Source organism: Macrobrachium nipponense, chromosome 34 (genome assembly GCF_015104395.2).
Source record: "Macrobrachium nipponense isolate FS-2020 chromosome 34, ASM1510439v2, whole genome shotgun sequence".
Classification (NCBI taxonomy): domain Eukaryota; kingdom Metazoa; phylum Arthropoda; class Malacostraca; order Decapoda; family Palaemonidae; genus Macrobrachium; species Macrobrachium nipponense.
In genome coordinates, this window is record NC_061095.1 from 54,868,377 (window position 1) to 54,882,809 (window position 14,433).

Sequence of the window (14,433 nt, forward strand, 5' to 3'; positions counted from 1 at the left end):
CGCCCACTAATCGCAAACAGGTAGAAAACAAATCTACGACTTGTTGGTATCCTCATCAGTGCTTCATAAGATAACCCAGCATTTGCCAGAGATTCACTCTCCACTTATGGTCGTTGAATTGTTTTCAACCTGTTGCTGATATGTATGCGATAAGTTTCCGACGTGTGTTTATGACGCAGTATGGCAGTGCGGACGCAGCCTTTCTTCAAACAATTACATAAAGAAACAGAAAGACTCTGGATGACTTGACAAGGCTGAAATACATCTTCAGAATAGACGATGATGTTTGAAATACAAGTACTGAAGGTCCATTTGGGTTATATACAGCAGCTGGGAAACAGGTCTTGAACATGCTGTAATGAAATGATTACCCAAATGTAGCTTCAGACCTTCGGGCATGGGTCCTGTTGTGGAAAGCACCTTTAGTCAAAACTTTTCATCAAAAAATGTTTATGAACATCCTCAGTAAGTTATGACAGCTTAGTTTAACCAAACAACTGAGCTGATTAACAGCTCTCCTAGGTATGGCCCGATGGATTAGATACTTTTTACGTGGCTAGGAACCAATTGGTTACTTAGAAACGGAAGCTACATCTTATTGTGGGACCCGAGCCACACCAGAAATACATTCCTTTGACTCCGAGAAACGAACTCGGGCTACCAGATTGATAGTAGAGTACGGAACCCACTCGTCCAGTGAGGAACTTAATCCCCGCTAAGAACGTTATATGTGACTGTTTACCCAGTGGCAGCTATGCCCCAGTCACAAAACTCATCAATCTACCCGAAGGCGTTTTCGTAAATATTTCGTCAATACAAAATGGCGGAACATGGGGAGCATAGTGGAGGTGCTCAGAGATTGATCATTAATGGGACGTTGCAACTTCCATGATTATTGTATCGTAAATAAAACAAATTTAAATTACTGACTTTGAAAAGCACTTATACTTAAATATCCGTCTTTATCAAGTCGTTACGGATGACATTGTTATTGCGATACGAAGTTTAAGTCTGATCTAAAGTCATTATATAAGAGAATCTTTTCTGCATTTTCTGTTTTACGATTCATAAATTCTCTAATTCTTTTTCTACCGGTGTTATTTCCCTCATCTGATTGTCAATAATTCCTGTTGGGAAGTTATTTATTCACATAATATTTTCATTGTGGATTTATAATCATATTCCGCAAATATTAAACGTCCCTTTTATTGTTTCTTGATTTTTATTCAAAATCAAACCGACTTCTTTTCTTCTTTAATGAAAGGAGGCTAAACCAAACCCCACTACATTCCCCATGACATCTTTACAACCAGTGACAATCTCCCATAACTGTCTTAACAAGGGAAAGCACGGCTGTGTTTCTGTAAAGGTTGTTAGACTAAGGCTTTCCCCGGCGGCCATGCATCTAACATTGTTATTTACAACCCTCTTGAATTTCTCGCTCCTATTTCACGAGACCTGACGCCAACCAACGGCTGCACATCCACTCGGTTCTCGCTCTGGTGTATATGTATTTGTGTTGTATGGAATTAAAACCTTTAGGAACGATATTCTGTAGAACTCTTTCTTGAGAATGGTGGCTGGAGACTCCCATGATAGAAATCAGAACAAAAGAGATATGGTAAGCGTAAAGGCAATTTATCTCTTGCGAAAAACTCGTGTCTTCGTTATATTGAAAACACGGTACGTAATAAATACGCTCATGTGAAATGGAAATATAAATTTCAATGAATAAATCAAATGGACTGGTCTGTTTCAATTCTACAAACTGTTCCTAAAAAGTGTAGCTGGTGTCATTTCTAACTACTCAAATGGCAAAAAATAGGTTACGATTAAAGACTATAAAGAGATTTTTAATTATATTTATAAATACTATGACGTGCGTGCGTTCGTGTTTGTAATTGACTGATTGAATATAGAATTTAGGCCAAAGGCAAGCTCTGGGGCCTATAAGGTCATTCAGAGCTGAAACGGAAATTGACAGTAAAAAGTTTGAAAGCAGTTGCACTATGAATAAAGTGTTGGGAGAGGGTGGAAAGTAAGACGGAAGAGAGAGAATATGAAAGGAAGCACAGTAAAAGGAACGAAAGGGGTTGCAGCTAGGGGCCGAAGTCACGCTGCAAAGAACCTCAAGTTATGCCAGCGCACTGATGGCACTAACCCCCTCCGGGGGTGCGCGTTTGTGTGGGAGTCTGTATGCAAAACTCTTGATTAAATGGAGTACGCTATTTTAACAGATTTATTTACCTGTGGAGCAAATAATATCGTATTTGCAAGCTGGACTTTTATCTATGTATGCACTTTGTATGTGAAGGTAACGCCTTCAATCCTCTAAAACCTTTACTTAAAACGCCTTTTAGACCCTTTTAAGATAAGAGCTGCTGCCATCGACTTTTCACGGAAGGGTTTAAGAGGCCTTCCAGACAGCCCAGAAAAATCTAGTTTATTATAATTCAGTTCCAAATAAAAAAAAAAAGAAAAATAAGTTTTCTGATATAAGGAAGACTTTGAATGAGAGAGAGAGAGAGAGAGAGAGAGAGAGAGAGAGAGAGAGAGAGAGAGAGATTCAGTTATGCCAATACAAATATATTTCGTGATGAGTGCCAACGTAGAGCTGAAGGAGTCTTTTACAGAGCACAGAGCAGATAGAATTCATTTGTTGATACAAGCATCTCATTTCGCAAATGGACTCTGGGTTTACACGAGTTGTAAAGGCTTGAAGTCTTTCTTGGTCGAGTGAGGACCAGATTATGCAATTACCAAAGAAGAAACGTATTATATATATTATATATATATATATATATATTATATATATATATATATATATATATATATATATATATATATATATATATATATATCTATCTATATATATTATATATATAATATATATATATATATAGATAGATAGATAGATATATATATATATATAGATATATATATATATCTATATATATATATATATATATATATATATATATTATACGTTTCTTCTTTGGTAATTGCATAATCTGGTCCTCACTCGACCAAGAAAGACTTCAAGCCTTTACAACTCGTGTAAACCCAGAGTCCATTTGCGAAATGAGATGCTTGTATCAACAAATGAATTCTATGCTCTGTGCTCTGTAAAGACTCCTTCAGCTCTACGTTGGCACTTCATCACGAAATATATTTGTATTGGCATAACTGAATCTCTCTCTCTCTCTCTCTCTCTCTCTCTCTAATCTCTCTCTCATATCTATATATATATATATATATATATATATATATATATATATATATATATATATATATATATATATATATTATGGTGCAATGTAGGCATTACTAAAGTATATATATATATATATATATATATATATATATATATATATATATATATATATATATATATATATATAATACGTATCTTCTTTGGTATTTGCATAATCTGCACGTTAGTGCACTTTAAGTGGTGCAATGTAGGCATTACTAAAGTTATATATATATATATATATATATATATATATATATATATATATATTATATATAGATATATATATATTATATATATATATATTATATATATATATATATATATATATATATATACTTATATCGACATATAGTTTACTATATATATATATATATATATATATATAATATTATATATATCTACATACTTTAGTAATGCCTACATTGCACCACTTAAAGTGCTCTACGGTACTACCCCACTATGGAAACAGTCTCAGTGAACCTTAACAATATTATTATATTCAATAAAGGCATTTAAGTATTGAAAGAGATTTTGGTAAAAAATCCAAGGAATAAGGAACACACACCCATCAATAATACATAACTTTACTTATTTTCCTTCACTGATCTCATGCAACATTCATTATCACAATCATACCCAACCTTCCTAAATAGCAGCGGTTCTCCATTGAAATATTTTCACTACAGAGACGAAATATGACAAACAATGATGTTAGAAGCCACTTATCCAGCCTCTATTTTCCCCCACTTTGCATATTTGTGAAACCTGACACAATAATTTTGGAAGACTTTTAAAGTTGGATTAACGTTGGCGCTGACAAGAGGCAATTATTCCTTCCCGTCAAAACCTTTTGTAATTTTTTTTATCATTTTCTCTTTTGTTTTGAAATCCCTGTCCATGTAGAGGACATAAGAGGAATTTAATGAGAAAAATTAAACTTGAAGTAATGGAGATCATATTCTCTGTCATTCATTAAGTATAGAATAAAATCGAATAGAATATAGAATTTTAAAGGCCAAGCGTTGGGACCTTCCAGGTTATTCGGTGCTGAAACAGAAATTGACAGTAGAAAGGTTTGAAAGGCTGAACAGGAGGAAAACCTTTTGCAGTTGCACAATGAATCAGTTGTTAGGAGAGCTGAGGAAAGTCAGATGGAAGAAAAGAATATGAACGGAGGTACTGTAAAGTGAACAATCGGCGAATGTAACGAAAGACCTTTGACAAAACTGTATAATTCCAGTGTCCCTTTATCGAGGTCGTCAGGTGAAATGCATCGACGAATATCACCGATGACTGAAGGGATTAATATCATCCAGCAGATCAAAGGAACCGAATTCGTCCCATTTCCTTCATGGCCGATATTTCGATGTCGGTCATCTGCCCAAAAGGGGAAACCAAATTAGCCACTTTATGTTGGACCTTCACCAAACGAGAACCCTGACATCGGTAATGACTCGGTTTCAACGTGATGACTCACTTCCCAAGGTAATGATTCAATTCCCAAGGTATTGACTCAATTCCAAAGAAATTATTCAGTTCCCAAGGAAATGATTCAATTCTAAGGTAACGATTCAGTTCCCAAGGAAATGATTCAATTCTAAGGTAACGATTCAGTTCCCAAGGAAATTATTCAATTCCCAAGGTAATGATTCAGTTCCCAAGGTAGTGATTCGATATCATGGTAATGATTCAATTCCAAGATAATGATTCAGTTCCCAAGGTAATGATTCAGTTCCCAAGGTAATAATTCAATTTCAATTTAATGATTCAGTTCCCAAGGTAATGATTCAATTCCAAGATAATGATTCAGTTCCCAAGGTGATGATTCAGTTCAAAGTTAATGATTCAGTTCCCAAGGTAATGATTCAATTCCAAGTTAATGCTTCAGTTCCCAAGGTAATGATTCAATTCCAAGATAATGATTCAGTTCCCACGGTAATGATTCAGATCCCAAGGTAATGATTCAATTCCAAGTTAATGCTTCAGTTCCCAAGGTAATGATTCAATTCCAAGATAATGATTCAGTTCCCAAGGTAATGATTCAGATCCCAAGGTAATGATTCAATTCCAAGTTAATGATTCAGTTCCCAAGGTAATGATTCAATTCCAAGATAATGATTCAGTTCCCAAGGTAATGATTCAGTTCCCAAGGTAATGATTCAATTCCAAGATAATGATTCAGTTCCCAAGGTAATGATTCAAATCCCAAGGTAATGATTCAATTCCAAGTTAATGCTTCAGTTCCCACGGTAATGATTCAGATCCCAAGGTAATGATTCAATTCCAAGTTAATGCTTCAGTTCCCACGGTAATGATTCAGATCCCAAGGTAATGATTCAATTCCAAGTTAATAATTCAGTTCCCAAGGTAATGATTCAGTTCCCAAGGTAATGATTCAATTCCAAGATAATGATTCAGTTCTCAAGATAATGATTCAGTTCTCAAGGTAATGATTCAGTTCCCAAGGTAATGACTCAATTCCAAGATAATGATTCAGTTCCAAAGGTAATGATTCAGTTCCAAAGGTAATGATTCAATTCCAAGATAATTATTCAGTTCCCAAGGTAATGATTCAATTTCAAGGTAATGATTCAGTTCCAAGATAATGATTCAATTCCCTAGGCAATGACTCAGTTCTAAGGAAATGACTCGATTACTACCAAAGACTTCCATTTATCCCAGTTCGTGGAGACACGAGACAACAGAATAAAAATGATTTTACCAATTTTTTTTTAATAAAAAAGCGTGAAATGCGACATTTCTCAAACCGATTGAGATTTCCCTGAATATTACACGCTTAACATTGCATTTAAAATGTTCTCTCTATTAAGGACATATTTTCAGGTGGTTGGGGGAGGGGATCGGGGGAGGCCTCTTGAAACCATTGCTCGCCTGGCTGCTGAGAATCAATGATTCAGGTACTTCGTTTCCCATTCCTTTTCAATGTCGCTTTTTCCGAAATGCTCCTTTTCGTTCCTGCGGACTCTCGACTTTCTTTCACGGTTTACTATTTACTCTCTGATACGAACACTACATACATATATATATATATATATATATATATATATATATATATATATATATATATATATATATATATATACATATATATATATATATATATATATATATATATATATATATATACATATATGATATATATATATTATATATATATATATATATATATATATATATATATTATATATATATATATATATACCAGAACATCTGCTTCTTCCCTGAATAAAAAGTAGTGGGGACCTCTCCCTCTGATGGCTGGAACTCCAAATCCTTTATTTAGTCCAGTCAGAATTTCCCGAACCTTTTTCACTGTGTAGTTTGACCTCTGCATGAATGAGTTCCCTTTTACTATTTTATTCTCTTAACAGTCATCCGACAAATCCAGCGGTTGGAGTCACGCAATCGTTTGTACTTCAGCTTTGTGGTAGGTTATAAATATTGGAATTGTTTTGTGTGTTCGTAAAGGCCATGTGTAGGTATACACCATCTCTCTCTCTCTCTCTCTCTCTCTCTCTCTCTCTCTCTCTCTCTCTCTTTGTGTTTTCTAAATACTGATTTTTAAAGGTTTTTATGATAGGTGCAGAGACGTATCTGTTATTCTGTCTGTGCATTTATTTATGGCTGTTTATTTCATGAAGTATATTTATGACAATGTTTATATACATATAGGTAGTTGGATACGGATGCTTATGTGAATAGATAGTTAGATAAACAGATAGAGAGATATATCACCATTATCATATCATCCATCCTCATTGGAGTGCTTTCTTTATCTCCCAAAAGCCTCTCCGGAGTTTCCTTCAAAAGGAGGAAATAAAAAGCCTGCAATAAACAGAAGGAGAAATCCCAACAACCTTCCATTCAAAGCCAAATGGGAAAATAATGCTTTTTTTTCCCTTAACTGATGATATACATGAATAGATTCCCATAATGAGATTTTAATACTCTCGTCTAACTCTCAAAGAACGACATCAAAAGTCTGAGACTAAATTGAACGTATCGTTTATATAACGGCTGAATATTCAAATATTTTTAGTGAACTTGAATGCTGTGTTATATAGGAGTTGTGCTCCTTTATAGAAATCTGTCGAGAAATGAAAAATATAGATACATTATTAGGTTATATATACATACATACATACACACACACACACACACAAATATATATATATATATATATATATATATATATATATATATATATATATATATATATATATATATCCATATGATATGCATTAAACTACAAATGTCCTTTAATATCCAATTCACTCTACCTCGGAATTAATATATTTTCATGCATGTTGAAAAGAAATATAAATGAATTACTAGGTAAATATATATATATATATATATATATATATATATATATATATATGTATATATATATATATATATATATATACATATATATATACATATATGAATAATTATCACATCGAACCGTGATTCTTTATATATCATTCGAGCTACAAATGTCCTTAATATCTAAATTCACTCTACCTCGGAATTGATATATTTTCATATATGAACCGAAAAGGAATTTTTTTAGTTGCTAAATTTTCGTCCCCACATGGGATCGAACCACCGTCCAAGTGGACGGGAACGAAATCAGGACAGACAGTGGACGCTATCAAGTTGGGGTCGAAATTACTATCAACTAAAAATTCCCATTCGGTACATATATGAAAAATATATCAATTCGAGGTAGAGTGAATTTAGATATTAAAGGACATTTGTAGCTCGAATGATATATATATATATATATATATATATATAATATTTATATATATGAATAACTTGATCACGAAGTATATAAAACGTGATGCTATATATAAATAAAGGTTTTTTTGCCACGAAGGAAAAAGGAAAAAGCGAGATAGACGAGTAAAAGGGTAGCCGAATAAAGGGACCGACCGAAAGTACTCGGCTATCTCGCTTTTTCATTTTTTCCTTCGTGGCAAAAAAACCTCCTATTTTATATATATATATATATATATATATATAGAGATAATGCATGTATGTATTTGTGTAATATATTATATATATATATATATATATATATATATAAATATATATATATATATAATACATACATACATGCATACATACATATACATATGCATTCAAACTACAAATGTCCTTCAATATCCAATTCGCTTACTACTCGGAATGAATATATTTCACATATTTTTAACCGAAGGGCATTTTTTTTTTGCTGATAATTTCGTCCTCTCGAACCAGCTCACAGAAAAAATCAAGACATCAGTGCCCCTGATTTCTCCTCTGAGCGCAGGTTCGAATCAATAAGAGGTCAAAATTATTATAAACTAAAAAATTCCCCTACAGTTAACATATTATATGAAAATATTTTAATTCCGAGGTTGAGCGAATTGGATATTAAAAGACATTTGTAGCGTAATGCGTGTATATATATCACGGTGATGTGATAAAAATTCATATATATATATATATATATATATATATATATACATATACATATACATATACATATACATATACATATACATATACATATACATATACATATACATATACATATACATATACATATATATATATATATATATATATTATATATATATATATATATATATGAATAACTTGATCCCGAAGTATATAAAACATGATGCTATGTGTGAATAAAGATTTTTTTTGCCACGAAGGAAAAAAATGAAAAAGCGAGATAGCCGAGTACTTTCGGTCCTATTCGGACCCTTTACTGAGCAAACTGATTTTACAAAGAACACCATTAGTCAAAAGAAGGCTTAATATACAAACGACTGACCCTACCAGATTAGCCATAAGGGCGTTTTTCACTCTACAGAGAGGAGGAGTCGCCATAGGCTAGCCACACCTTGAAGGATACCCGCAGTAAACAAGTGATTCTTTCAGAAAAACAGTACATTTTGAAAACAACACGGGAGCATATACAATTTAATATCATGAATTTTTGCACAAATTTTCCCAACAAAAATTATTATTAATGAAAAGACGAAAGACAATATAAATATATATATATCGAGCAAGAGAAAGAGGGAGAGAGAATATTGAACCAGAGAGAGAGAGAGAGAGAGAGAGAGAGAGAGAGAGAGAGCGAGAGAGAGAGAGAGAGAGAGAGAGAATAATACTATATACATGTGGGACTAATTTATTAGTTGTTCATTTATTTTGAGTCCTTCATAAACATCTTACAAATATATGGGTTCCAATGGTTCAATTCCCAGACTAAGATTTAAGTGTTTTATTAGTGATTTGTATAATTGCCGATTCCAGTAAATTTCTTGAAACATAATCATTAGATCTAGCAATTACCGAGGTATCACCCCAATAAATACAATGAGATTTTTCACTCAGATGGATAAACAGTGCATTTGAAGTCTGTGCTGTTCTAACTGAATACATATGCTGCGATGATCATGAATTTTTATTTATCATTTCACTGAACTTTCACCTAATTCAAGCAACGTTTGTCGACTTCTGAAGCGGAATTATTCAGTTCAGGGAGGTTTTAAAGGGTTTGGGTACTGAACCTCCCTGGAAAAGTGGGGTTGTTGTTTGGGGGTTGTATTTTGGCGAGAGGTTGTGATGATAAATTGGATGATATGAACCGTGGTATGCGCTTTGAGACTTGTACTGCAGTTTTTTATTTAGATAATTTGGTTTTGTATTGTATGTATATGTATGTGTGTGTGTATGCGTATACACTTTTCAAATGCATATAAGAAACCCCATGTATTAAATAATAATAATAATAATAATAATAATAATAATAATAATAATAATAATAATAATAATAATAATAATAATAATAATAATAGCGAAAAATTTTACACTTATGTAAATGTAAATAGAAATTGAGAATGGAAATTGAGAATGTATCTTTAGAAAGATATATATATTATATATATATATATATATATATATATATATATATATATATATATATATATATTATATATATATATATATATATTATATATATACTATATATACAAGATTTGCATTTTTTCATTATATTACAAGTACTGCCAACTATCATCAAATGATACCTTTGATGACTTCTCTGTCGACTACCTTTTCTGAGAGAAGACTCAACCTGGTGTCACCCTCGCAGGAGGGGAGGTGTGGAAATAGAATTAGGAGGAAGAAGAAGAGGAGGAAAAGATACGTTTTGCATAATTTCTGTTTCACTTTTTCCGTCACTCAGGAGATTTCAGGTTAATTACTCTGGATGTAGAATTGCTGTGACACGACAGAGAACGAGTCTCTTCAAAGGTATGGTCAACATCTCTCTCTCTCTCTCTCTCTCTCTCTCTCTCTCTCTCTCTCTCTCATGGAGAGAGTGAGTGAGTTTTTTCGAAGCTATTGTAAGTATCTTGGCTCTCTCTCTCTCTCTCTCTCTCTCTCTCTCTCTCTCTCTCTCTCTCACAGATAGACTGACAGACAATCAGAGAGGCAGAAATATACCGCGGTGTTTACATTGTTAATCATTTCACTCACTTGTCAAAATTCACTTTTGTTTTTAAATATTTTCTCTTCCCTCCCTCTTTCCTTCCTTCCTTCCTAAATCACTCTCAATTTCCATTTATTTCCTGTCCTCTTCAACCATAATTCCTGTCTCTCTCCCACCACTGACAGGAGGAATTAAATTCCATGTCATCCAATTTCAGTGTCCTGATGTCTTTAGCATTCTGGGAATGAGGCCTCGTACTTTCCAACAAAAGATGACACTCACCAAATATCACTTTTATGAACAAATTAAGGAATTTAATATTTATTTCCCCGTCTCCCAGAAGACGACAAAATGGAATCGTTAATTCTCTATTTTGCTGGTGTAAGGAAGAATGGGAGTCAGTGAGTGAGGACCACGTCTTGAGTGACTTTGGAGAAAGCTTAAAGGAAGCTTCGGGTGTTCATAAAGAATAAACGAAATTCTAGGCGTTAATTATCAAGTCTAAAGGAGCTTTTGGGGTTTCGCTCGAAAGAAGAGAGATCGGGAGGCTTCTCAACAAAGAACAAGGCATATTCTGTGGCTTGTCAACAAAGGATGAATTACATTTTTTGAATGAAATATAACAGAGTTTTTTGGGCTTCAAGGAAATATACAAAATTCTAGGGCTTTATGACAAAGAACAAACGAGATTATGAGGTTAACTATACAGGAAATGCATTTTAGGAATACTAAAGAGATATGCACGAGATTTTGTACACTGGTGTTCTCATAAATTCTCCTAACCCTCCATGTTGGCTTTCCGTGTATCTGTTGTGAGTATTTTCTAAGTTTACATATGCAACATATAGCTTTTTAACTGTCATGGCAAAACACTGATCCATATACTGTCACCTTGCATCAGTTCACACTGATCTTATCATATTAAGTGATCTGTCATCTATTTTATTTTCTCAGTCGAAATCCTACCATACACATATCTTGATATGCTGAGTAGCATTCAGTTCTTCTAGTTTTTTCCAGTCTCGTCTAAAATCTTTATCAAACACACATAGCATCATCCACATCGATCATCCACATCTATCGCCCTGCCTGAAGTTGATGGCTTTTATAATCTTGGAAGTATGATCATGATCTCAGTCGTTCAGTCAGACAGTGTCTCATAATAATAATAATATGAATCTTCCCTCTGTCGTTTCCCTTCTGGAATGGGACATTCTCCCACCTTCCTCTCTCAGTTTATGTGACGCCATTGCAAGGTTGGTGCCACAGTAGCGTTCCGTCATTGTGATTGCAAGGAAGCCCAAGAGACAGATAAAGAGGAATATACAAAGGGGAGAAGTTTAAAGGTGAGGGTAAGAATAATAATAATCTTAATGTTTCTGGCTATACAAGTGGAGTAGTAAGATTAAATTGTAAGTGAGAAATTATAGATTGAAAATAAATGCATGAATCGTGGATTATGTTAACAGTGATGTAATAAATTTGCTAGTAAAAGGAAAATTATGTGAGTGGCCTGTATAGAAAAACAAGTGTTATATTATATACATACATACATACATACATACATACATACATACATACATACATACATACAAAAATTGTTTCTGGTCGCTCAATTTGATAATAGTCTTTGTCCCCAAGTGAGGTAATGATTGAAGAAAGAAAGGGTCCCTGGTTCCCTCTGACCTCTGGTCACACGACCCTCGATCCTCGGGATATTTTTTTTTTTCAGGAATGTTGGAAAATTGTCCTGCCAGATCTGAAAGGACCTGATTTGGGAAAAAAGGGGGAGAGAGACCCCCTTGACCTCACAATAGAGCAAATGAAGGACTTCTTCCTTTTGATGAAGAGATCCTGCTGTTTCTATGAGATCCTCGTTCGGCCTCAAAGGACGTGATTTCCTTCAGTGGCCGAGGATTTTTGCGGATAGGGAATGACAGAGGAAGAGGTTGAACGAAAAAATTCTGATATTTTCATTAAATTAAGCCAGTAGCGAGGAGGTTTTTAATATGATACGTGCTAACACACACATATATATGTATGTATATATATACTCGTATATTTGCCCAATGTTAAATGATGATGTTTATATTCAATATACGTTGATGTTGAAGCAATTCCCAGGAATGGGGAGTTTTGGTTTCACGTTGAAAGTAATATTGTGAATATGATATAGTGTTTCTGAGGACGTAATTTACTGACGGTAATGTAACTGGAGAAAAAAAAAACATAATATATATATATATATATAGATATATATATATATATATATATATTATATATGATTATATATATATATTGTTTTAACGAAAAGAATCCATTAAGACGAACACACAGAGCAACCTGGAATAAACGTCATCAGCCACTAGATTACCACGAGTCAGTTTGAGTGACAAAATCGAGTCCAGAAAGAATCCCTGAATCGTCACATCGCCGCGAGGAAGCCTATACAAAGGCAAGGGGTTGGGGGTGGCTTGGAGGGGTGGGGGGCCGCCGGTTTAACGCATCGCTGGCACATGACTAACCCCCGAAAAAGCAAGTCTTCGCTGCTCATTGCAACCTTCCTTCTTCCTGCCATGAAGGAAGTGGAAATTGTTCGCCGCGGGAAAAGGAGGCCCCCCCCCCCCCCCCACCCCCCCAACCCCCCCACTCGCCCACAGCCTTACCTGCCTCTTACTCTTACTTTAGATGCTTCTTAGATCTATACACGTATGTATGTGTGTTACGCGCACACACGCACACCACACACACACACACATATATATATATGCACACACACACACACACACACACACATATATATAATATATATATAATATTATATATATATATATATATATATATATATATAGATATATGTATTTTGTGCGTGTGTGTGTGTGTATGAAATGTCAGTGTGTATATGTTCCTTACATACATTATAAAAGAGAAAAAGATAAGGTTGCATAAAGCACATCCAAAGGAACTTGCAAATAAAGGGACAAATATATAAAGCTCTATAATACTTACAACCCAGATGACACCTCTGGAAATGTTTCCATAACAATTACGGAGGCTGACCCTACAGGCAAATTAAGTTATTTGTTTCAATATTGTTTTCTTCCGATATTCGCCTTTGAACTTCCAAGCGACATTTTATAAAGAACAGACAACAACTGGAATAATCCCCAGACTTTATGGTCCTATCGGATCCGAATGTTTGCAGTGACACTCGCTCACATTTTTCAGGCAAAAAACCGTGATATTTGACTTTATTTAATATCATTTTTTAGTCCCCCAACAGTCATTTTTAGCGGTTATCCTATAGAGCGAGAATATACTTTTGTTTCAGCATTATCAATATTCTGGACGGGGCTTTTGCCTAAGTGAACGTTCTTTTTGGGGCTGAATTGTGAACGGCAACAGGTAGCAGAACGTGCAATAGGTCAATATAATCAACAAGCGTTTTGGAAACAGGACCATCTCCCCACATTCCATCAGGCACGAAGAGGTCAACAAGACAGGAAAGTTACAACTTTTACTTAGGAACTGAATGAAAGGGTCACTTTCTTTCTGGCTGTTTTTCCGCTTTGCACTTACTAGACAAAACACAATGTTTTCAATAGGACAGACCGAGGCAAAGACTCAGACAAGTGTCCATCTGAAAACCCGTAGAAGAGAGGCAACTTGGTAGTCA